Below are 27,289 nucleotides of genomic sequence, written 5' to 3'. Positions count from 1 at the left end.
TACAGTTTATTTTGCACAAGCTTTTCATGTATCCTTTTAACATGCTTTTCAAAGACAGGTTTCTACTCCGGGCCTATGAAGAAAGTCAAAGATGAAAAACTTGTGATAGACTGATCTTATTCAGCCAGCCCAGTGAGTGGCATCCTCCAGAGAACTGGATAATACCTTGCAATACAGATTAATAATATGTTTAACTAAGATCTGTTTGCTACAAGGATACTGTCCTCATTCTTAATCGTGGGGCTAGAATTTAACCTCAAATTGTCAACAGATATGTCATTCTGTACTTGCCTGATAAAATATAGATTTTCAGCTTTAGCTTTTGGTACATTGAATTGTCAAACTTAAAAACAAATCCAGTTGTTCCATGATGACACTAGTTTTCTTATTAAAGATAATCTTTACTAAAAAGTAAACATGACTGCTAAATTAAATCTCTAAAATAAGCACTATTAATTCTTCAGATATAATTCAATAACTGTCTCTGATTTGACTATTCTTATTTTACCACTTACCAGAACTAAACGAAAATCATTTTGGACATTAAACTGTGTTTCAAACACAACATTCTCTAAGCACAAAAAGCTAATGTGTCGAACTACTGACAACCGACATCCTTTTCTGGGTTTCTGTTAATTATCGGCAATCTTTTCCATAGGAGAAAATCATGGCTCGAAAAGGGGAAATTCATATTGTCTTAGTGTAGAAAAATGAATTGGTGAAAGAGCAAAGACAAATAAGATTATATTTTGTTAAATCCCAAATCCAATCATTTGTTTTGCTTTAGTGTGCTTGGAAGACATTTTATTTCTTTATTGCCTTTCTTTCTGGCTATCTGTTCCCTCTGGTCCTTCCAGTTCCAGATCTGATGTTTTTTCTTATAGCTGTGAAGTGACATTCTCTGCCATTAACAAGCCAAAATTAATCTGCTTGATATTTTTATGACCACATATTTTGGTTGGAGTCCTTCTGTTTAAAAAGCAGGCTGCTTAAAAAAAGAATGACTAATAGTGTCATTTAATCATTTATTGTTTGTGAGTCAACAATTGAATTCCACTAAAACTTTAGAGTAAGCTGACCATAAACAATTTTATTGTGTGGGGCTAAAGAGAGCTAATTGAGAAATTCAAAGATTTTCAGAGTTTTTCAAATCATTAACAGTCAGAAACTAATCACATGAACTTTTTCAAGATAATAGTCTCTTTAATTATAGAATAAATGGGTTGAGTAATTTTGGCTGAGTGAATTATTTATTGTGATTTGTTTGACAGAATAATAAAAGTACTCTAGAGACAGTAAGTGCTCTGTTGTTACATTTCCAGCTAATTGTGAAGGTTAGTTTCCTAGAATTCATTTTCAAGTGAATTGGAAGCCTACCAAAGGTAGTGTAGTGTAGTGATGCATGGCCTATTGGTGCATCATGATATTTGTATGAAAAGGATCATATCATCTCTACATATTATTTTAGAACCCAGGGAACTGCTTAATAAGATAACTTTGACTAAAATGCATTTGGCATGAGTATTTCTAAAGCCATCACTGACTGACATTTATTCAATTTCAGTAGTTACTTATTGAGCACCTCCTATGTTCCAGGTATACCCTCCAACCCAGAGAGGTGGGTGTCTGAGCCAAGTGTTATGGACCAGAAACTGAGACTCAGGACAGAGAGTGATTTGCCATAAGTGAGACAGCCAGTCAGTGACACAGCCTAGGTGGGAAGCTGGTCCCGTATTTCAAGACCTTCTTCACCAGGACTATCATTGTAAGATTCATGGCATTTCCACTGTGCTAAAACTTGGTGTCTATGAGCACAGGATTTTTAGATGAATTAAAACTCTTTCTCTAAATGAATAAATTTACTGAAATTAAGGAAATAAAATGAATTACCTCTCTCTTGATTGATGTCTGAGGAAAAGAGAGAGAAGTGGTTTAGAATGCCAAAGATTATTCACTGGCAGCTCCATCCAGTGAACTTCACTTAGGTAGCTTATTTCATGGAGACCAGAAATAGTCTTCCCCAAATATTTATCATTTACCGTATTTTTCGGACCATAAGACGCACTTTTTCCCCCCAGAAGTGGGGGGGAAAAGTCCCTGCGTCTTATGGTCCAAATATAGCCTACACATATACTTTAAAAAAAAAAGTTTTTTTACTTGCCCGGCTCTGTGTGGTCTCTGTGTGCTTGCCTGGCTCTAAAATGATTCTAAATGCTGCTGTTTACTTTACAGGGTTGATTACATGTGTTTATGACTGTGATGTTGGGTTTTAATGCACATAAAATATTTTAGGACACTATTTGTTTCAGAATCTTTTTTTCTTCATTTCCCTTCTCTAAAAACTGGTGCGTCTTATGGTCCGGTGCATCTTATGGTCCGAAAAATACGGTAGTTCATTAAAAAACAGTTATTAGATGTATGTGCTTACCTACCTTTCATTTAAGATTTATAGAATAATTTTGCTAAACAGCAGCAAAGTCAGAGGTACCTTTTCCCACCCCATATACTTTCATTGTCTGAGTGGTTTGACAATCCATTGATAAATGTGCCTCCATGTTTATAAGTCTGTTAGATTTCTATTTAATAGGGAATTATTTATAACAAATGTGTTTAAAGGAATATGTGGGGGACATGTTTTTAATAAATATAAATAATAAACATACAAGTTGTACAGGATTATCGCCATATGCAAAAAAGACATTGTGATAATTGTCTAAATAATTTTGGTTCTCATTTCTTGACTTTTATGAGAACAAAATAGTTAACCAGTGGACCAAAAAGTAAACCTCTACAAAATTAGCGTAGGGGGTTCCAAAAGTTTGGAATTGATAGATAAATTTTCACTTGGACACAGGGTCCACCTTTTGAAAGTTGATTTATTTAGTCTGTAAACTCACTGAGCTTGGACCAAAGAAATGTGATAGATCTAAATCCATTTCTGTATTCCATAGAGCCTAGAAGAATGTCTGATACATGATGGGTACTGAAGAAATGTTTTTCAAATTATATTGAAAGAAACTATTACCATTAAAATAAAGCTAGAGAAACTGGACTCTACATTATAAAGGTCTTGTATTTGCATTAAGAAGTAAATCTAAGCTTCAGAGTCTGAAAAGCTAAAGAAATTGAGAAATATACATATACAGAAAAGTAGGTAGATATAGTTATGGATATGGATAGAGCTACAGATAATATTCCTATACATTCTTCAGAATGCTTTTTAAAATGGTACCCTTGTTTCTTTTACTCCACGCCTGTTCATCTCACCCAGACCATTCATTAGTCACTAGTTAATCACAACTTACTAACAGTTAAACTAGTTTTTATGACTTGATAAGAATATTTAATAAAAATAATCTGGTTGGGTTTTGTTTGGAGAAGTACAGAGAAAATAATTCATAGTATTCATTTTGAAACAAGTAAAAATGTAATTAAAGGGCAATATGTGGAATCAGGGAAGTTTAGAAGTATTTGCACAAAAAGAAGAAATTACTCTTATGAGTCTTAACTGAAAATGAGAGTCCTTTGCAGCAGAGAAAATTAGTATCTAATAAAAACACACAGAAAAAATTAAAAAATAAGAACATCTTCCCTTAAACTTGCTGAGCAAGATGAAAGAGCAGGTTTGTCCATCTCTTCCAAAGATAGATAGATACATAGATAGATACATAGATAGATAGATAGATAGATAGATAGATAGATAGATAGATATACATACTTTGGAATTCATTAATTGTTTGAGTCCTGCTTGATAATGATTAAACCCTTAGGCAAATGTGAATCAACTTTAGTATGTAGAAACACTGAGGAAAACATTTATGAAAAATACGATCCAATTCTGAAAATATAAACCAATTAAAGTTTGAGATTTAATTTAGGAATTTTCACTCAATCTGCATGATGTATATATTAATGATAATTTCTCTCCCCTCATTCTTCATATTTATAAGCAAAAGGAGATTTTTACTTATTGGCATATTACTGAAAAAATCTAGCTTTTCTCCAAAATTACACATTTTTTGGCATAAATGGGCCTAATTACCTGAATTCAGTTTTGATTAGCAGTGTTAATTGATGCAGCTGTGGATGGTATCTGTTTACCTAAATTACCATGTGCAAACAGCAATATGTCTGGAAGTGAATATGCTGAACTGAAAATACTAATTAGCTAAGACAGATTGTTATTCAAGTCACATTGTGAAGCTTTTTAATGAAAGTCCGGATGTGTCAGGGTTTTATGATATTCAGACAGAAATGTCTATATTACATATGATTTCTAAATTTAATTCATAAGAACAGATGGGATGTCAGCCAGGGTTCTTCTGCCTTATTCCAGTATAATGTGAATATTTTACTCAACTGGAGATAAATTCGTGGGGGCCAGGCGGGCGGGGAGTTGTAAGAAGGTTGTCATGTGCTTTGACAACATGCCAGCCCTGCACATTCAGACTCATCTATTTCTTGACCAATATATATCCCAGGTTATAGCCACCTCCTGTCCCAAAGATGAAGATAAATCAACCTGCCAGCTTAATCACATCAACTAGCTAATTTAATCAAATCCAATAGCAGGAAGGTTAGTTAAACAGACAGCTTTCACTGACTAGTATTTTATGGGTGTTTTCTTTTTGCATCCCAAATTAATAATAACAAAGTTTGATCATACAGTTCTTAAGAATCAATGAACAACTCACAAGGCTGAAAGATTGCCTTCAGACCATCTCATCTTTAACCATTTAAAAATAGACAGCAATGCAGTGCTTATTTTAAAGTACCCAGTCTTAAAGCTGCATAGTCTCTTCTGTGTCTTTGGTTCCCATTAACTTTGTCCTGAAGCATGACCTGCTTTGCTTAAGGTTTCTCTCCGAAGAAAGCATTAATCTTTTACCATCTGCTCTGGCACTCAGCACTCATTAACAGCAAAGTGACTTAGAGGCACCCAAAGATTATAGTAAAGATCTCTCACATCATATAGAAAAGAAATAATGGACCCATCTTCCCTTTCTCAAGAGGTTGAATAACTATGCTTAATGCATAATAAGTCTCTTCTTCCCAAAGGCTGTGAAAATAAGGCCTCTTGACTCAAACTTAAGAGTTTAAAATCCCTTATTAGATATTTTAAGATGCCATGAGCAAAATGGGGATAATTTCCACGATGCAAATTTTAACATAATTATAGTTTGGCATGTTTAATTTAGGTTTAAGTGAGAATTATAATTACCAAAAATTGGATTATATCAATTATGCTAATTTCTATCCCCAAAGTTTTGTGTAATTTGGGATCCCTAAGATAGGTGTAAATCTAGCAAAACTACAATAGAGTCTAATACTAAAATTAAGAAATTCGTTGAAAATGACTCTTTACATCTTGGCTACAGAAATGTTCAACTACTGTTAACTCACCAGGAAAACATGAAGTGCTTGAGATAGCTTAAACCAAAACATGTAAAAGGGACATTAAATCCTGCTTGGACCATTTGTGTCCTATTTTCTATATCGATAGCAATTGTAGCATGTTATTGCTATTTGCTATTCAATGAATCTAGTTCCAGGTTTTTTTTTAAATAAATTCTATGCTATAGTGCTGATTATTTAATAATATGATTTGAAAAGTCATCTTCAGAATTGTCTTGCCTTAATTATCATTTTAGCCTTAGTCCTTTCAAATATGCTTACTCTAAAATTCCTTTATTCTTGTAGTTTCTTTATTCTTGAAAACTTGAAAGGTCCCCCCCACCAGTGATAGTTTACTGAATGCTTTGTGAACAGCCTAAGAGAGTTCACTGTTATAGAAATAAAATGTGTGTGTGTGTACACATATATTCATAAAATCACCTATGCAAGAAGTTGAATTTAGACAGTAGAGTGGGCCAATCGGTTTGATTGTTGACTGTGTTTATGTTCTGTGTTGCTGGATCCACTAAAACAACTGCTAAATAATGTCATTCTGTTTTCAGAACATAGATAAAAGATAAATCTCTACCATGAAGTTCAGTTATCTATTCCACTCAGAGTGATGACTGGGACCCTCTTTTCTCATCATGAAATTCTCTAAATATTTTAGAGATTCTTTTGTCTTCATGTGTAGATGTGAAATTGTTTTGTGTCACAATTTTTTAAATAATCTTTCTTGACACATGATCATTTCTACACAGTAAACCTTCAAATGGGAAAAGAGGTCAGTGATGTGAAATTCGAAATGGAGTTAAGGATTTTTATCAGACATTCCAATGAATTGTCTTCAGGCAAATCATTTAACTTTAGTGTGCAAATTAGTTAATTTTAAGAATAAATATAGCTATCTTTCTGATTTATAAAGGATTTATCGCTGTGCCCAAGGTTCATTGGATCTGTAAATGAAGTGTATGAATCTTTTCTTTGAACTCTAATTGGCATGTGAGCAAAGCAGGTCAGATTGAGTTAAAGGCTGAAGGACATAATCCTTTGAAAAAATTTTGATTTAGTTTTATTACTTCTAAGTACTGCTAATGTATTCTAAAATTAATTTGACTCTTTGACTTCTTCCTTTATGCTGATTTCTTTCAAAAAGATAGACTGTGGGCTCCCTAAGGGATATCTTTTATTTCTTTGTCAAATCTTCCCCTCTGCCTTCATCTACATTCCTCAATAAGAAGTGGTGTGCACACAGTAGGAGCTCTCAAGATGATTCTTGATAAATAATGATGGCCATTAATCCCATTTATAACTCTTAGTAACCTACATTATAGGATACTGTGTGCTGCCTGATCCAGGGGCTGTAAACCCTCTAAAGACATTTTTTTTAAAATATATAAAGTTCCTGGTTATGTTTTAAAAAGTTGTATATTTTTAATCACTTTTTGTTTTGGTCAAAGGAACCCTAACATTTCACAAAGGATAGGATTCATTTGAACTTGCTTCCTAAACCGTGTAACATATGCTACTCTTGAATTAATGCAAATTTCAAATGAATGTGATTTGAATTGGTAAGCAAAGCTTTGTAGACAGAAATATGTAAATGCATATTTTGCCTCTGTTATTTGCAAGCAGTGTGACTGTGGGTGTTTTCTTAATTCTTTGGGACCTTAGTTTACCCATCTGCAAAAGAGAGTTAATAGAGTGTTATTATGGTGATAAACTACATAATGTATATAAACACCTTAACCCAATGCATACTATCAAGTTGACACTTAATATATAGTATAATTGATATAATTACTGTATAAAATACAGTGGCTCTGCATAAAAAATAATATAGGCAATTGGAGAATTTCTTAATATACCATTTAACTCAAAATTTTATAAAGTGATTTGAATTTCCCACCAGTAAATAAATATAAGTCCATTTTCACCAAGCAACTATGTGTGTACATGAATATAAACATATCATTTACATAAGAATGAAATTAAAAGCCTGCCTTCTCAAGGTATGTTATCTGTAGACATCTGGCTTTTTCTTTTCTAATAATTTATTACAGCTATGTAGCATTCATAGCTCAAAGATAATTTTTTACATGTTATCACATGTAATCCTTACAGTAACAAGATAGGGCAGGTGACATTCCATTTTTCTTTGCACTGAGGTTTACAGAAATGTTAAGTGACTTACTTAATGTTTTACAACAGTGAGGGACAGGAAAGAAATGAAAGTAGGAGAATACACTCTGAATCTTTTTCTAAACTCATTAGGAAAAAGAAGCTGATAATGTTTCTCCATTCAATACAGGCAAAAAGTAAACATCCTCAGTGACTATTCCTGCATTTAAGTATAGAGCCCAGTAATGAGTATGTTAGGAGAGCCAGGACATTATTCAGGTTTTTCACAGGAGGATTGGAATTTGTTTCTCCTCAACAAACATTTATGAGGATATTCTGACTCATTGCATTATTCTCAATAGTTACACATTGTCATTTTTACTATTATTACTAGAGCTTAGGTGGAAATGAGGTAGTCCATATTTGGAAAAGCTGGGACCAGAAACTTGGGTAACTTTTAGGACTAAACAAAGGCTCAGAAGTCTGAACATGGGCACAAGTCTAGGGATTTCTTAAGAAATTAGTGCCTAAAGCCAGATTCCAGAAACATCTAGTCTTTCACATAAGGAGATAATCACAGAACAAGAAAAATGACCCAAGGAAGCCATTGCATCCATTTATAATTTATTATATTGAGTAAAAATATTGCACTGATTCATACGGTATTATAAAAATTTATATATATATAAATTTATATATATATATAAATGCAATGCCTATAAGAATTTTAAATAACTATCCTTTTATAGCAACAACAATATAGTTTAATTGGCAAATTATTCATCACTTAATTTTAAGGACCTTAAGTATTGCATTTATTCATTAATGTATTTATTCAACAAACCTTTCTTTCTGCTCTGCACTGGGTAGTGAAATTCAAATGTGGTCTTTGAAATCAGATGATCTGCGTATACGTCAGAGGTTGTCTACTAATTAAAGGCAGGACAAAGTATTTGAATCTTTAGCTTGCTTATCTAAAAATGTAGGTTTGATCCTGATAAGAATGATATGGGGATTCACAGTATTTGTAAGGCACTCCTCACTGTGCAGGGTACACACAAGTGCTATTATTTCATGGAAATGAACATTCCTCCACTGAAGAGACATAAAAGTAGACTGGAGATCCACATACCTAGAGCAACTAGGGAATTCTAGTATGGCATAAATAAGTACAATCTAAACTGTTTAGACTCCATAGGTGATGACAAAAATTAGATATAGGAAAAGACTTAGAGAAAGGAAAAACAGTAGCAAAAATACTTTCTAAACAGTGTGGTGTCTACCTTCCAGCCATGCCTTTGTTCATTATATGGAGCCTGATAAGCATCTCAGTGGAGACCACTGTTAATTTGGGAACCTACATCTGTCCCATTTAAATAGGACCGGTGCCCAAACCCAAAAACACACGGAACACGACTTCCCTATTCAGTATTATTGAATAGGATAACATCCGTCTCTGGGCTGTGATTCATGAACTACATGGACCTAATTGACGCAGGGTTGTTGCCTTTTCAGATAGCACGCATGGAAGAGTTTCGATGTATTTGGACTTGTTCAGAGTTCTTATGTCCAGAAATTCCAAATTAGATTTTTGTCATTAGCTTGTCTTAAGCCCACTTAATGAGGTCTGCTGGTGGAATGCCTTTTATGTTTTGTGGCCTTTATGTTTAGCCTCAGCTACTCTCAACTGTGGCTGAGAAGTTAATGAAGTTACCACAGTGCTTGCTTGTCTGCAGCTTTTGAAACACACCTCGTATGTGTTTGGGTATTTAAATTCTGTTTTCCAGCTTTTAGGGTTTATATCCTCGTGGTGCATTCAAGTGCTATGGAAATAAGACCAGATGGATGTGACAACCAGCCATTCGGGAAATTACATACACATTACATTTCAGAAAACCAGAGTACATATGTCTATCTGGATGCATTCATATGCCGGATTATTTTTGCTGCATCCAAATGGTTGGGATTTCAGTGAAACCATTACCTAGAATGTCAGCTAGAGAATTCCTTTCAGAGGAAAAGCATGGCCTGCAGTGAGCTGTTTTATTAAATGCGTTGAATATGGGGACAGAGAAAAGGTCACTGCTTTTCTCAACCTCCTTTAGTTTTCTCCATCACACTCATCACTACAGACATTACATTATACATTTGTTCAGTGTATCACTCCTCTAGAATATAAACTCTATAGGGACAGGTGATTTTGTTCCCTTATTTAATACTTACATAGTACTTAGCACATAATAAGCATGCTGTGTGTGATAATGAATAAGCTGGATATGACTAGGTAAGGGAATGATATTTAATTCCTCTTTGTGTTAAAAAACAAAACAAAACACAACATGAGATTTTCTTTCTTCTTTTAAATAATGAACACTTAATTGTTCTAATGATGACCATGCCTAATGATTACTACTATGTATTAGGCACTGTTCTGAGCATGCTCAAAAACCTTTGGTGTGGAGGTTATTATTCTCCCTGTTTTATGGTTGGGAGATTTGAAGCACAATACTTGGACATAAGAGATCCAAAATTCAAAGCCACAAGCCTACTCTACTACATCTCACCAGTTATTATATAATGTGGCTTCTATGATTTAAAAATAAATAATCTCAGGGATGTATCTACATTTTCAATTAGCAAAAGTCATCACATAACAATGATCCATGAATTCCGTGCTATATGTTTAAATATGCTATTCAGTTCAACCTGGTGGTGCAAGGGCAATTACTCCCATTTCACTCTGCTAAGTAGGAATCTAAAGAGGCAATCACTTTTCTTATTTTCTATTACTCTCTTCATTGATTAGTCTACCTACTTGCTCTTTTGTGGAAAAGGAAAGAGAAGACAGGCTATATGATAAATGCTAGCTAAAATGTGGTGTTAATACTGCCCAAAGCATATTGTGAAGCTGGATGAAAAAATTGGTATTAGGGACTCTACCTTGGCTTATTCATGGTTCCTCAGGTTTCACGCTTACAAACACATATAGTGATCGAAGGTTTAAATTTAGATTTGAAGTAATATATTATAGAACTTTGAGCCACAAATGTGCCTGCCCAATAGGGTCTGGGTAAGCCCATATCAAAGATAAGTTTCTGTACTTCAGAAAAGACCTCCATATTGGTATAGGCTTTGCCCCAGGTGAGTGCCAGAAGAAATAGAGAAGCCAAAATAGAACTGCAAATTGGTGAGAATCACCTCCAGATACATAGGTATTCAGGGAGTGGATGTATACAGAATGTAATTGATGGCTGATAAATCTTCAGAAGAGTCGCACAGTTTTCAGGGACTTGTTTGTGTCCTGGGGAATGCTGTTCCATAGCCAGAGAGACCATATCATCACTAGAATTGGGAATTAGTTCATCACCTGAATGTTTTCCTGAAATCTTATCTATTATTTCTCCACACAACAATATTATTTTACCAGTTCATTTCTGTGATGTTTCCTCCTATCAGTTCAGGTGTCCAAATCAATCTTCCTGCATCTTTTCTTCTCCTGAATTTATCAGTTCCGTAAAATCCCATTTCGAAATGAAATAGCTTTATTTTGGGCTCACATAATCCTGTTGAATTCTTTTATATAATATGTATTTATATGCGATGCACTCTTGACATTACCTAATACAGTAGGATATCAATTCTTTCTCCTACTAACTGAATGAGATAATTCATGCAAAATGCTTGATGATACTAGTTCATGGTAAACACACACAAATCTCAATAAATGGCATCTATTATTAAGCATTGATTACCTATAAACATATTCAAATACATTGGGATAAAATTGGAGAAATCAATTTTTTATAAGACCTTGTAGATAAGACCGTGATTATTCCCATTTGGGATCAGATAAACAAAATTATATTTTGTTTATATTAAATTATATTAAATTATTTTATTAAATATTTATATTAAATTATTCTTTTGGACTTTGTAATCATACTATCTCTAGTCTGTTTCCCCATAACTTTCCTTTCATATATTATGAAATCTGCTGGTTTACATCTAACAATCATTATTATCATCATCATTATGATAAGAGTATCTCCCAAAACCACTATCGATATTCACAGAGAATATAAGACACTTCCCTCTCATTTTCTTTTCTCTCCAACCTTTCATAGTAGACATTGAAAGTAAAGAGGACCCAAACCATATTATTAATATAGGATGGATCTAAGATTAAGAGTCTGATTTTCAGATGGCACATCTTAATGATAAATGTGCCATTATTAGTTCAGCAGAGTATTTTTAATAACACCTGCAGGTATGTCACACCTTCAGAGAACAAATTTTGGAAAGGGCTTTTTTTAACTTATGTTATTGAACCTGACCTGAATGAAGTAGACATTTGCTCCTGTGTCTGTTCCGTCTTTCCCTCCTTTAGTGACTTTGAAAAGGGTTCTCAGGCATTGGCCTCCAGGTGCCGCAGATGGAAAGGCAAGTAGGTAAACCAGGGTGTGGGGCCAGGAATAATTGCTTTTTCATTAGGATTTTAATATTGCAAGAGTATAGCTGATTATGAGACTTTTTTGGAGCAGCTTTCGATTTATAACAAAATTGAGAGGAAGGTACAGAGATATCCCATGAACTCCCTGCCCTCACACATGCATAGCCTTCTCCTATTATCAACATCACTCACCAGAATGGTACATTTATTACAAATGATGAGCCTACATTGACACATCATTATCACCCATAGCCACATAATTTACAAATTTGCAATAGAGTTCACTCTTGATATTGTACAGTCTATGGGTTTGAACAAATATATAATGACATATATCCATCATTATAATTAGAACATGCAGAACATTTTACTGCCCTAAAAATTATTGTGCTCTGCCTATTCATCGCTCCCTGCCTCTCATTCCTAGTAACCACTGACTGTGTGTGTGTGTGTGTGTGTGTGTGTGTCCATAGTTTTGCCTTTTCCAGAATGTCATATAGTCAGAACCAAACAATATGCAGACTTTTAAGATTAGCTTTTTTATTTTTTATTTTATTTTATTGGTTTTTTATAGAGAGCAAGAGAGAGGGATAGTTAGAGACATCGATGAGAGAATCATCGATCAGCTGCCTCTTGCACACATCCTACTGAGGATGTGCCCACAACCAAGGTACATGCCCTTGACCAGAATCAAACCTGGGACCTTTCAGTCCGCAGGTCGACGCTTTATCCACTGAGCCAAACCAGTTTTGGCAAGATTAGCTATTTTCACTTAGTAAAATCTATTTGAGGTTCCTCTGAGGCTTTTCATGGTTTGACAGTGTATTTCTTTTTAGTACTGAATAATATTCTGTTGTCTGGATCTACCACAGTTTATTTATTTATGAACCTACTGACCTGGTTGCTCAGGTCATGAACTTCGATGAGGAAAAAAAATCTAAGGATGAACAATCTTCTCATTAATGTTTCTAATACAACAACGTTATTAGGATTCCACATAAATATGTCTCAACAGTTTCAGAGCTGAAGAAGAGATAAATGGGGCACAGTTTTTACAAATTATTTGTGTCATTGGATAGGATGAGAAATGGGGATATGCCTGTTTCTTATTTAAACAACAGTTCACAGATAACAAAACATTCCAGATACAGGACAGGCTTATCTGTAGGTACCATGCTGAGAGCTTAGTCATTGCAGACACAAAAGGAAGTGGGGAATGGAAGAAGATGATTTATTTAACACTGAAAGAGATGCCCCTCAATCATTATTATAAGTTAACTATTGTTCTTTTTCCATCTGTGGGAGTAAAAAAAATAACTTTCTTCCCACCTCAAGTTCTTCTGGTTGGGCTAATAATCATGTTAACATAATACAAATTAACAAGAGAAAATATCCAAAATTTATTTGTAATATGCTTGTAGGTATTCCATAAAATGTGAGACCGGAAGACACATTGGGCAATTGAGGTTTATATGCCATTCAGGATAAAGAAGAGGGAGACAAGGGGTTTCAAAGGCAAAGCAGGCAATTCACAGGTAGATGAGAAAAAGCAAACACGTGGGCAACAAGAGGGGAACCCAGCAAGTAGCTTTGCTAGATTTCGCCCCATTTGCCACATTTAGTTTACATTTTGGTGATGTTCCCTTTCTTTTAAGTAGGTTTTTCTTTTCTTTTTTTCTTTTTTTACCTGAATTACTGTAGGCAAGTAAGGGAAGTTGGGCCAAATCTTCTTTCTGAGTCATTTGTTCCTTAATAGTCAATTTGAAATCAATATCCCAAAGGGCAAACTTGGGGGTAGTAAAACTTTGGTCCATATCACATGATATATACCAAATTTGGAGGTCATCTTCATCTTTAAAAAGCTTTTATCTTAGGTAGATGAACATTGCTGTTTTTGTTAGCGTATTTACTTAATGGTTGAGAATATCTGAAAACTACTAATGTGTGTGTGTATAGAGGAGATTTAATCTTTTACAGAGATGTTTTTAGGTAATGTTAGTGTCCAAGTAAATTTTTCTGACTTTGACTATTTTGTGGCAGTAGCAGTAAAGAATGATATATTTTGGCCAGGTATAAAACAAATGTAAATTCTATCAACTGACTTTTAAAAATAATCAATGGAGGTTGACCTGAAAGGTTTATTTTTATCAAGTTCTAATAGACTTTAAGATCTGAAAGCTGCCAAAACCAGTTTGGCTCAGTGGATAGAGAGAGTCGGGCTGTGGACTGAAAGTTCCCAGGTTCGATTCTGGTCAAGGGAATGTACCTTGGTTGCAGGCACATCCCAGTATGGGGTGTGCAAGAGGCAGCTGATCAATGATTCTCTCTCATCGATGTTTCTAACTCTCTATCCATCTCTCTTCCTCTCTGTTAAAAAAAAAAAAAAAAAAAAAAAATCAATGAAATAAAATAAAATAAAAGATCTGAAAGCAAAAAATTTGGAACATCAATGAAATAGAAAGATTTCAGAGTTTGTCCAGTGCCTGGCTACTCACTTTGAATACTTTTAACCTCTGAAAACATCTGGCCATCATTAGCATTAGGAGAAATGTAAGAAATCAGAATATTTTTTACTGGAACAAATTTATAGGGTTTTACATCCATTTTGGATTATAGAAGAAAACCTGTTTTACCTTACCAAATGACTCATAGAGCTTTGCGAATGCCTGTTTTTTATTTGTTTGTGAAACTAGCCCTTTTTCCTCAAAGCTGGAAGTCATTCTCAGATAGCATGCAGGCATTCAAAATGTTTTTAAATCCCAGAAGCCACTAGCTTTGGGTTTATTTACTGATATGTGTCTTTCTAAATGTCAAAAAACAAACAAAAATACACTGGTCCTAAGGGCAATAAACTAGGCCTCTGTTAGGCCTAGCTGATAATAATAATAATAAAAAAAAGAGGAATAAAGGACTTTCAGCAGGAATAACCTGCAAATAATGTCTATCTAGAATGTATGATCACTGAGTTATTTTAAACAGAAAAGGTGAAACACAGGATAACTATTTTGTGTTCATGCAAAGCAGCCAGAACTTTCTCAGGAACATGCTAATTACATACTTAAGTAGGTAGCATATGTGTCCAGAAAACTAATATGTGAGGGTTTTTCTTAGCGCCACCCCCATCTCCAGTCTCACAACTCTGTGTCAGCAGTATGCTAAGTATTGGTGAGATAATATAAACAGTCCAGAAATTGATGAGTATGATTTGCTGGACATGTAATTGTTGACATAATAGCAGGTATTAGGTCCTAAGAGTAGGTTTAAGACCTATGTTCCACAGAAAGAGAATGAAGTGACATAAACCAAGTTGGAGTTTCAAATCTCTACAGAATTCAGTGTTTTGTAATTAATGTGTTCTTTCCCATTTTACATGCTAAAAGACCAAATCACACAATGTTTGTGAAGCAACTAAGTGGCACCAAACAAAAGTCTAAAGTTGAAAACAATTTAACAAAATCAAATAGTATTATTGGCAAAGGACCTGTTCTTATTTGTTATAAATGCTGTATTAATAGACATTAAAAATAACTAAATATTAAAAGAAGCAAAACAATGTGTATGGTATCCAGATATCTGGATATTGATTGTGTTTTGACATTCCAAATTTGGTTCGTTCAAGGAATTTAACTTTGTCAGATACTTTAAGTATGTCCGATAATCCTTACTTTCTTTGAATCATGTAAAATGTTCACAGCTTTCTGTCAGTTGCCAACAAAGTTAAAATTAAACTCCTGCTCTTGGCTTCATGAGACAAATATTTCCATAAGGATTTTTCTTGACCTTATTATTTCCAGTGCGATTTATATTACCATCTTTGTAATCCCATTCCACCAGGGATCCAGAACAAAACATCATATTTTGTGGTATCTCTCCTTAATAAATGTCTTTGGGCCATATACTCATCCATGTACATGCAATGTAGAGGTAGAAAGTAGGCTTGCCAAATCCTAGAATCTCCAAATTATGGCATTTTCACTAATACCATTGCGGAATGTGAATTTATCTACTTTTATTGAGCACCTACTAAATTTCAGATAATTTGTATACAGGGTGGGATAAAAGTAGATTTACACTTGTAAGTATGCAAAACACAGAGTTTATTCTTGAATTATTATTTCCATACAAACAACTCTAAATCTGCTTTTGCCCTACCCTGTATAAAATTTGTAATTGTCACAACCCAGAAAAGTAGACAACACTATCATTATTTTGTAGAAAAAAAATTGAAATTAATTACATTTAATGAACTTTTCTAGAGTTATACAGATCAGATTTTTAAATGGGGTTGACTCCAAAGACCATATTCTTCCAGTTACACCATAGCATGCCAACTTACTACCTTGAGAGACTGCACCAATTTGAAATATAAAACGAATCAATCTTATTCAGGGTCCATTTTTAACAAGCCTAAACCCTCTTTTCAAGTGAGACTCCTCACTCCTCTTGGTAGTTGAATTACCAAGCATCTAGGGAAAGATAGAAATTTACCTAAAGGGAGAAAAAGAGAATATTAGATCTATTTACTTGGTGGTGCCTCGTAGAAGAAAAGAAAGGAAGATACTTGTTTTCCTGCTGATTTTTCTGTTTAACAGAGAATAGGGGTGTGTGAGGAGTGGGGAGGAGGTAAAGGGCAAATAGAGAATGTTGATATGGTGGTAATGAGCAATGAAGAGTTGGTTTGGGAGGAGGAAATAGTTTTCCATCTCCCTGGTCATTCCACCTTTCCCTGAATGAGAATATTCTGTTTGGATTTCAGACTAGGGTTGCCATGCGAGAAGTGTATGTTAATTTTGTATTTTCTCATAACTTTCTTTTGGGGATAAGCATTTTGGTTTTCGGCTGTTTATTATTTCAGAGGCATCTATATGCTAATATATTTATGCTAATTATTTTCATGTTTCCCCTCAGGTTATGCTTCATATCACCCATCAGGGAGGATCATCTCTCATGAAAACTTTTAAATTTGATTTTGAAAATTATTCGGAAAAATTTAAGCGGTGCTTTCTTCTAATATAGGAAAGAATATGCTCTGGAGATTCTTATAATTCAAAGAAAATGGATTGGTAAAGCATTCGGGTTCTCATGCTGCCAAAAATCCTCTTAAGCAGGTACACAAAGCATTTACTAGTATCATTGTGACATCGAAACGTTGGAAGAATAATTAAAATAATAATATAATAATAGGTTTTCAGGAATTGCTAAATTTCAATGTTTGATCCAGAGAGAAGAAAGGAAAGGCTATTTTCATTATCCACAGCTTCTGAGGTGTGTTAATTGCTTCTATTGCTATGAATACTATATTTTAATTGTATGTCATTGTTTCTTACTGTCATTTCTAGAAAGTTAATTCTAATAATATTAATATCTAAATCTGATTTTTTGCTTACGGGATAAATGAGGTAAAAATAACTTTATAATAAGCTAGTTTGATGCTTTCTTCCAGCTTTATTATTACAGGACATTTTTTATGAGATTGTAATTTTTTTTGAGAGTAGGTTGCAATAAAAAAATTAAAAAAACATATAGAAGTCAGCCAATTACCCTGTCTTAAAACTATTTTTTCCAGACATCTTCTTTGGAAGATAACAAGACTAAAAAAGCTGATTTTGCAACATGAGATATTAAAACTTAGATCACTTGAGGGGAGTTAGATTTCTCCCTTTTGTTCCCAACCATCACAGGGTTGAAAAGAAAAGGCCCCATTTCATGCTCACCCCTATTATTCTTTGTCCTGCTTGGTGCTTTAGAAAAATCAAGGAATCAGAAGCACTGGTGTGTGTGTGTGTGTGTGTGTGTGTGTGTGTGTGTGTGTGTGTGTGTGTGTCATACTCCAGCCTTAAGTTCATCATGGGTTCTGGCCTCCTCCTTACCTCTTCCTCTCTCTACCTTTTACTAGCTGCACCTAATCTCATTTCTATTTTTAAAATACCTTCACTTTTCAAACTCAACAGTGCTTCACTCCCCAAAAAGTGCAGCCAGATGATGCTATTTCCCCCTCTCAGCTCATTGTAATGCCCTTTGAGTGCCAAGACAACTTTGACAGTAGGAGAATTAACAGTCAGGGCTGGAAGAAAAGTCTTCTGAAAGGGTGCCTGACAAGGAAACTAGGCTCTTCTAGCTTAGACAGGTTCCTGGACAACATATGCTAGAACTAGCAACCAGCATCTCAGCATTTACAGTCATCATCTCTTCCCAAACAGGAAGCAACATTGCTGTGGGCCCATTTGATAAGTTAGCTAGAATACACCATTGTCAATTAAAGGTAAAATAACATTTTGTTGAAACCTGGCTAGATTTGGTACATTCTCTTCCAATAGTTGATGTATTGAACTTTTGTGACTCAACATTATTTTCCTTTCCATTCTACTTATTTGCCTGTGGCAATGACAAAATAGCTACACATTTTCCATTTTAACATTTTGTTTGGAAAAGGATTCATTGAACATTACACAGTTGATCTTAAGGTAGTCCCAGCTAAGAAGAAACTTGCTCTTCTCTCAACATAATTTAAACATAATTCAAAAAAGCAATTTGTGTACAATTATACCCAAATTTATTAAGTGTAAGGTGAACCATGTAATCTGATTAATGAGGCTGCTCTGACTGTATTATTTTCTTCATGAACTAAATTCCATGAACACAGGAAATACATCCATAAACCACTGTTAGCTCAGAGCTCTAGAAGATGGCTATGTTTTGTGGCTATTCACAAACTTTTGGCATGCCTGACTTAATCTATATGAGTAAGGAAATTTGATTCAACACAAGTCCAGAAATGCTGCATGATCTGAGAGGCGTAACACTCCTGAGTCTGCCAATGATCATGAACTTTGTTAAAGGCACATGGCTTTGAAATAATAGGAACTAGATTCAGAGGAATTTGGATTTTGTCTCACATAATTAGTTTCTTGACCTACATGAGTTTCATCGCATCCTTGAACCTCAATCTCCTTGTGAAAAATATGAAATTAAAAAAATCACATTTATTTTATTTAAATTGGCTGTGAGGATTAAATGAGATTATATAATTGTATGGTGCACAAACAAAGTAAATGCTGGACTAATGGTCAACACTTCTATTATCATTCTTATTTTTACTCATAATACTTTTAGGATTGTTATTATTGATATTATGGTTGTATGAAAGGTTCAAAATATTTTTCTTTGGATAGCTTAGGTCATGGAAATCAAAAGTTGACACATTAGATTCTTTCTCTGCTAGAAACATAGGGCCTATGAAATGAAAATGTGGAAAAGCTTTGATTTTAAGTGTTATTCATTGAAACCTCTATACCATCACATTCATTAAACACCTTTTCTTTTGTTATTGTTGAATCTAATATGCTACACAAGAAAGATAAAAAAATTTAAATCCCACCAAATATTTTTCTTGTTTCTAACCAATGCCAAATATTCAAGATAGAAAAAGTCATTTACAAGTCAGATATTTTTACCTTCGCTTTCAAGACTTCAAATGTCTAGCTAATGAGCTGGTTTCCCCACTTGTCTTTTGGGTACCTGATATTAGCAAAGCTATTTTATAATTTGCTACTTGTGTTGCTGACAGTGGTGGCCTTGTTGATCACAGGGTATAATTTGAAATTCCAGAATTTTATGAAATGGGGGATTGCTTAGCAATTAGGCTTTCTATAGGAAAAGCCATCTTGTTTGAAAAGCCATAGGAGACTGCTAGGCCATCTTTATGGAGCCAGAGCATCATATGAGAGTATACGATTGGGTCTCAAGGCCATTAACAAGTTTCAATCTTGCTGCTAAACAAGGGAAGAATAAATAGGCTTGTGTTTGCCTCCAAAACTCATGGCTCCTCACAGACAGAAAAGTCAGGTGTTACTTAAACTTTTGCAGGGTTAGAATGGATCCTGCCATTCCGTATTGAAGAGTCAGCTTTGACTTTTAATTGCATGCCAAAACAAAGACCCACAGATGCTTTTGTTAACACAAAGGTTTTTATTACAAACAAGCCCTAGTAAAAAGAGAATTTTTAAAATTTGTATTTAGAATGGTTCTAATCACAATAGAGGCTTCATTATTTTAATTGTATAGTTATGTTTTAATTAATTTTTACCCTTTCTTAGGGATTTTCCTCTATTATGAAGCCATCCCTCAAAGGAAATGCCAGCAATAAATTAATATCCACACCCTGGTATTTCATTTTAAATATACACACTTAGGTGAAAGGGTAGCATCCTTTACCTTTCACAATGCCTAGCACATAGTAGAGGCTAGATAGATAGTAATTGAGAGAAAATGGCATTGTTAGAATTAGAGCAATACTTCCCTGTATTTCATTTCTATCCTGCCATTCTTCAGTGAACTTGGTGTAATTTCTCCTCCAATGGGCAAGATCTGGTACTTTTCACAGTCACAAGTGAAAGAGAGAACAAAATAAGAGAGATTTTCATTTATAAGATTGCCTTTCTCTTATCTACTGTTCTTGCCTCCCAGACTGTCTGTCTGTCTCTGGAAAGCAAAGTCAATAAAAAAAAAAAAAGATGATTCGAGTTGGCGTATTACAAATGTACACCCTTAAACCATGAAGCAGTAATGCTGTGCAGGAAATATTTTCCTGACCTTTTCAAATTGCATCCAACTGTCTCGGGAATTTCTCAGTGACTAGAGGTAATAAGGTTCAATACGTTTTACTGGCTGGCTTCAAATTTAGTTCCTCCAAATCTCAAACTTATCTATTCTTGCATCTTGGCCCTGGCATCCATTCAGCACAGAAATCCATGCAACTAATCTTCTTTTTCTCCTTCTCAGGTTTTGCTAAAGAATCACACTGCAATCTACAACTGCTAACTGTCCCTTCCGAAACAAAATATTAGCATGGGAAGGCTAGTGGGTGTGATTTCTTTTGGAGCCCTTACTGAATGTAATTAGCTTTTAGATTTCATCTCCATCTGAAGTCTCAGTTTTTACCTATATGATTTATACCTCACTAATCTTCATTAGATGAAACTTTATCAACTTAACTATACCATGGGCACTCTGGAGAATGTTAAAGTGGCAAAAATATGTGAATTTCCTTCATGTTAAATTGATTTTAGCTTTTCTTCTGTGAGTCCAAATGCGATGGACACACTCCCTGGGTAAGGATGGGAGTCAGCCAGGTGTGGCGTGCTAACAGGCAGCTGGGCGGCCCCATTCTTCACCATGCTCTCTGAAGGGGAACAGAAAACAGAAGCTGGGGACACATTTCTTGACCTCACGAAAGTGCTGGATGTCTGAAAGCTTTGGCAAGGAGTTAAAAAGCTCGTCTTACTTTTCATATTTAGAGTGTCTCTGTGCTAATGTGATCCTGGGGAGATGCCTGTGTTTCCTCATTTGTAGGACACACCACATTCCACACACACTCTGTTCTGTGGCTTCCATTCATAGCCTTTGTTCTGCCTTCTGCAGCAGTGATTAGATTCTTGGCCAGAAGTTCCTGTGGTCAGTGGAGCTTGGGGCCTCTTTCCAGAGCCTCTCTGTTCATGGGCGAACAGCTACTAGGAGGAGGAAATCTGTTTGAAGTTGCCCTTCTAAGAGTTTGTATGTGCTCAGACAATAATTGTCAAGTTCGATTGGCATAGATATTTGGCTTTATAAAAGTGAGATCATGTCAAACAACATGATTCGGACAACAAGTTTAGAAGGAAGAGGATGAAAAGCAGATATTCTAAAATTTACAGGAGTGTATTTTTTTCTTCAAAAAAACAAACAAACAAACAAACAAAAAACCAGTACATTTGGCCCTTCCTATCCATGGTCTCACACCCATGAATTCAATCAAGCACAGATTGAAAATATTTGGGGGGAAGTAGTTAAACTGTTGCTGACCTGTACTATGTAGTTAGGCTTCTGATGGTTGCATCTGTATTGAAGACATACAGTCTTTTGTTTCTTGTCATTATTCTCTAAACAAAACACTATAACAACTATTTAGTATGTAATGTCTATATTTTATCAGGTGGTATACATGATCTATAGGTGGTTTAAAGTGTACAGGAGGATGTGCACAAGTTATAGGCAAATACTACATCATTTTATGTAAGGGACTTGAACATCGTGAATTTTGGTATTCATGTGTATGTGTTGGGGGTGGGGGGGTTCCAGAACCAATGCTCCATGGATACTGAGGAATGACTATATCCTTATTCCAAAGTTTAGCTTATGATATAGCTTATCTCTTCCAATTTAAAAAGCAAATACATTGGTACTGATGAAAGTGAGAAGGATACACAGAAAGTATGTTTAGAATAAAGGTTTTGTGAAGTTGCTATTTTGTCATTTAAATTTCAATTCATCTTGATTCACAACCCAAATTGTTCATGTCTCCTTACAACTGGAGAATAGTTAGCTGTTTTGGGGTTTTTGTTGTTGCTGTTTTTTGTTTTTTTCTTTGTTTGTTTGTTTGTTTTTTGTTTTTGTTTTAGTAGAGATGAGGCATTTTGGCAGTTTTGCATCATCAGATCTATTCAATATTTGCAATGTGGGATAGTGTTTTTATGAGCGGCTGGGGAAGGGTCATAAAAGACTTTCATGTGAGGTAGCTAGAGCAGGCCTTTTCCTCAAATGGAGCTACAGGACACCTGCTAGGTCATTAATGCACATGTATGTATGTCTGCATGAATGTTCCTTATTAGATATAGCTGCTCTTTACTGGTTTATCACAGATAGCTCACAGTAACCTGACTTAATCTTTATTGGAACCTGATAAATAGGCTCATCTCTCCTCAATTTATAGGGGCAGAGAGGTTTACTACGGTTAAAATTGAGTTTGCTTATAAGTGGCAGGGGTATGGTGGGAAGAGAACTATTTTCTCATGAAAAGGAAGAAAATAACTTATTTGTTGCACTCAGTGTGTTTTTAACAATTCCTCCTCCTTTTTCTCTTCCTCCATCAACTATTCTTTTCTTTTTATGTTGCTTCTCCTCCTTCTACTTTTTCTTTTCTGAAGGAGAAAATGAATCGAGGCCAAGTCTTTAAAGAACTGTGCCACTTTAAAGAAGTGTCTCTTCCTTGGGACAGCCACTCTTCTCTCCGTCATCGCAGAGTTGCTTTCTGTAGAGTGACTTATTTTAATACTTTGAAAGCTTAATACAGACTAACAGTTTGGGCTGGTGGCTTATAGTACCATTAGCATAGAGGCATTTCATTGCCTTGAAATAATAATACAAGTGGCAGGAGATTATACAATATATTCTTTTGTCAGCTCATGATTTACCAGGGTAAAAGGTGGATTGAGGAAAACAGATATTAAAAGGTATTTTTGTAGGTAGCACAGGAAACCCATTTCCTTTTCCTTTTTCATTGAATATATTGGAGTGACATTGGTTAATAACATTACATAGGATTATGGTGTATAATTCTATAAAACATCACCTGTATATTGTATTGTATATGCACCACTCCAAGTCAAATCTCTGTCTATCACCATTTATTCCCCTTTACCCTCTCCTGCCTCGCCACCCTCACCCCCCCTTTACCTCTGATAATCGCCATACTATTGTCTGTGTCTATGTATTTTGTGGGTTTTTTTTTTTTTTTTGGTTCAATCCCTTCACCTTTTCCACACATTCTGAAATCCCGTTCCCCTCTGACAGCTGTCAGTCTATTCTCTACAAATCAAAATATCTAGGAAATTCAATGCCTTCAAATATAAAACTAAAATACTCTTCTATTTGCCTTACATATCAATATTATAAAAATAAACATTCTTGATTTCCCAAAGAGGCTTGTTGCTGAGGCCTTAGCTCAGTGGAGATATGGATGCATAAGGATTCCACTTTTCCTCTCTGGTGTTGCCTGGTTCACTGCAATCTGCTCCTTGGCATTACTTATTGCAGTAATGGGGCTTCTTGTGTTGCCACAACATCACTTGGTATCTGATGCAAGGCCAGCAGCCTGATGGGGCCCCATTTGTTCCCAGGCATATCAGAAGACAGAAAATTGATTCAAATCTAAGTGGAGTGGTAGAATCTCAAAAGCTCTGTCACCACTGTTCACTGCAAACATCTCTCTTCCTAGAGCCAGTGTTCTGAAAACCTGGAAGCATCTAACTTATAATAAATATCCCCCTTAAACATTTCAAACAGATCCACAGGAAAAGCTTCAGATGGAAATCGAATGTCAAGTATATCCTCTCTCTTTCTCTCTCCCTCTATTTCTCTCTCTCTCTCTCTCCCCTCCCCCCATCTCTCTCTGTCTCTCTCTCTGTGTCTCTCTCATCCTCCCTCCTCCCCTATCTTAAATATGCATGTGATCTCAGTACAGAGTTCTTTATGTTTGCACAAGGCCCCTTTGATTCCCACTATACCCCTATTGGAAATAAACTTAAAACAATATAAACAAATACAAATAAATTGCTCTGAAACTGTCTGCCACACACAGTTCACCTTCAACACTTTGCTTTCCATTAGGGCTTCGGGAATGGACATGCAGCCTTGGCTTTCCATCTGCAGGTTTAGCAGTGGTGGCACCTGCCTGTACCTCTGTGACATACTGGCAAACTCCACTTATCCTCAGAGCTGCAGCAGGATTTACATTTTCTTAATTGGGACCCCACAGGTCCCCTGAGGGATTTCCTCCCCTTAACAAGGCGCTATATCCACATGGACATAGAGTATAGTCACTGTGGCCTCTTGTTATGGTCAGAAATATCAACATTGGTATATAAAAATATAATATAAAATTAAAACAATACCTCAGCTAATGGAGTTTCTAGGCTGGGCTTTTGATAGTATTAAGATCTCACCATTTTTCTCAATATTTATCTTTGGAGTTAAAGTGATGTCAGCAGAAATTCAAATTGAATACCCTTCCTTCTTCACGGTATTTCCTCTTCGGTTGTAATTCTGCGTCCCATTGCTTCTGGAAGTAAGGGTGACTGGTAGGAATACCAACTACCACATCTTATGAACAACTAAACAAACATAGAGGTTTGGGCACTCTACATAGAAATGTTATGGTTTTACCATATCCCTTCTTTTCAGCTGAATAAGTATAAGATCAACTCTGTCAAAGTGCCTGGGGAAGCCTTAATTTTATTAAAACTAAATAAGCTAATACAAAATTAACAAGTAAATGCCCTTTATCTTCACTCTTCATGTCATTACCTCGAACATCCAAGGGCCACTGCCTTATCTGTATTTATGGTTACAGCGTGTGTATGTGCTTCTCCCTTATGCTATTTTTATTTTTTTTGTTACTGGAATTCATGAAGACTTAATCATCAGCCTTCTAATTTTCCCAAAAAGAAAGAAAAATGTTGATTTATTGAGCTGGCTGCAGGAAAAGAAGAAGAAGATGATCAATCTGACATTATAGGTTAATAGTAGGGAACAAAGCACATTCATAATTAGAAAAGAAAAGGACTTTCCTTGTTCATTCCAGTTTATAATAAAAAGCCTTTCGCCAAAGTGTCTTAGAAAATAATGCATTCAGACTGAGTCGAATTACCGCCTAGCAGATTCTATTTATCTGTAGCTTAAAAAGCAGCTGCGTTTTTGTAAAAGGCAATGAATGTGGCAGTCCTACTTAAAGGTAGAAGAAAAAGAACACCCCTTGTTTTGTAATAAGGGGATTTTCAATTTAAAAGAGAGAGCGAGCCTGTTGTGTGAAGTACGGTTATTACATTCACTGTATTCTATCTCACCCACCAGGAGGCTAATAATGAAGGGGCCAGGGAAGGAGGCCAGTGCTACGAGGGTTATCTCACAGCCTCAGATGCTGGATAAGTCGAACGAGGCAGAATCGCGTTTGGATGACATTCAGAAAGGCTGGGGTGATTATTTGGAAGAGAAAAGCCTGCCTATTCTTTTCCAAGGTAAACAGTTCATTTCATCTGTCAGCTGCATGTTGCAGTATAAAAAATATGTTTATAGAAAGATATCTATTAAAGGTTGCATTTTTAAAAAAAATCATTGTAGGTGTGTGACTATCCCCGTGGCCTGCCGGTCCAGCGATGAATTGCTAGACAAAGGATGCCCCTGGAACCTCACCACACCTTCTAAAGCCAAGCTTTGAAGAATCTGCCAAGCTCACATTTAATCATGAGAAAGAAATTATCCACATGGAGTCAGCAGAAAATGAGAAAGTAGAGCTCTGTGCTCCGAGTAATTCCAGCAAGTGCCAAGGGGCTAGTTGAGGAATGGCTTCATGAGGTGAATATCTTTAGCTTGTACTTAGGGTTTTGGCTAGCGTATAATCATTTTCTCTTTTAGAAACAATGACTTGCTTAAGTGTCTTCGCTAACGAAAATGTGCTCGGAGCATTTGTCAGGATGTTGACAGGTTTTGTGTCAGTCTCGTCCTTGTTGTTACGTGCTATTTTATGTATTAATTTTACATTTGCAAATACGCAAAAATCAATCAAGGTGAAGAGGCTCCCCCAGTCGATGCCTGAGTATAGCTGTCTGTATCTGTGTGTCTCGCTGTGAGTGCACCTCTCTGTGTACGTGATGTGCCCTTGTTCTTGTCTGCTCTCTGTTGTGCACGTTGATTGGGAGGACTGGCCAGCCCGTGGGTTCTCAGATGTGGTCCCAGGCTTTCATTTGATTTTTGGACCAGGAAGAAAAGAATGTGTCACATCATGATTAATAGTTAATCTGAATTTTCAATTCGTATGAAAGGAGAAGGGGGAGGAGGAGCTCAGCCCAGTGATGAGACTAACCTTGTCCCTTTGGGAAGAGCATGATTCAAATTAAACATCGCTTTCAGTGTGAAATTAGTTTGAAGGCTTCTTTTTTTGGGGGGGGGGGGGGGGGGGTGTGTGTGTGTGTGTGTGTGTGTGTGTGTGTGCCTGGTTTAACTCCTTGATGGCTGCTCTTGCAGAGACAATCACTTCCATTCTGCCTCTGTGCCCCAGTCTGTTCCCAATAGCCCAGAGTTCTCCCTTCATTTATTGTTCCAAAGTTCAGATCCAATAAATCAATAAAAAAATATTAAATGTTTACTATTTTTAAAGTTTCATTATTCACAAGATTCTTCCAAATGATGTTATTTCTTAGTGTTCCAAACTAATGTTGCCAGTAAATGAGACAGAGACAGAGAGACAGAGAGAAGGATGGATGGAAGGAAGGAAGGAAGGAAGGAAGGAAGGAAGGAAGGAAGGAAGGAAGGAAGGAAAGAACAAAGGAAGGAAGGAAGAAAATTTTTATTTTAAAGATAATTTTGAATTTTGCAAGGGAGGAGAGGAAAGCAAGGTAATCTTTCAAAGGATCTTCTGGGTACCTTCTGCTCTATGCTAGTTCTTGTTGGCAGAGTGAGCCACAGAGAAATAACAGCAACCAAAACACAGTTCTCTCAATTCTCTAGTTTCCC

General features: G+C 35.6%; 1 long non-coding RNA gene across 1 annotated transcript in view; it reads left to right on the top strand.

The window, feature by feature from the left end:
• Positions 1-27,005, top strand: part of LOC118729452 — a 59,732-nt gene extending 32,727 nt beyond the window's left edge. Inside the window, exons 5-7 of the long non-coding RNA XR_006742765.1 lie at positions 16,874-17,073; positions 25,631-25,794; positions 25,898-27,005. This is a non-coding gene — a long non-coding RNA (uncharacterized LOC118729452). The remainder of the gene's footprint in view (positions 1-16,873; positions 17,074-25,630; positions 25,795-25,897) is intronic.
• The last annotated feature ends 284 nt before the right edge of the window (positions 27,006-27,289 follow it).

This window comes from Pipistrellus kuhlii, unplaced genomic scaffold, assembly GCF_014108245.1.
Source record: "Pipistrellus kuhlii isolate mPipKuh1 unplaced genomic scaffold, mPipKuh1.p scaffold_m20_p_3, whole genome shotgun sequence".
NCBI lineage: Eukaryota > Metazoa > Chordata > Mammalia > Chiroptera > Vespertilionidae > Pipistrellus > Pipistrellus kuhlii.
The sequence above is the reverse complement of the archived record's forward strand: the minus strand, read 5'-3'. Positions and strand labels throughout refer to the sequence as shown.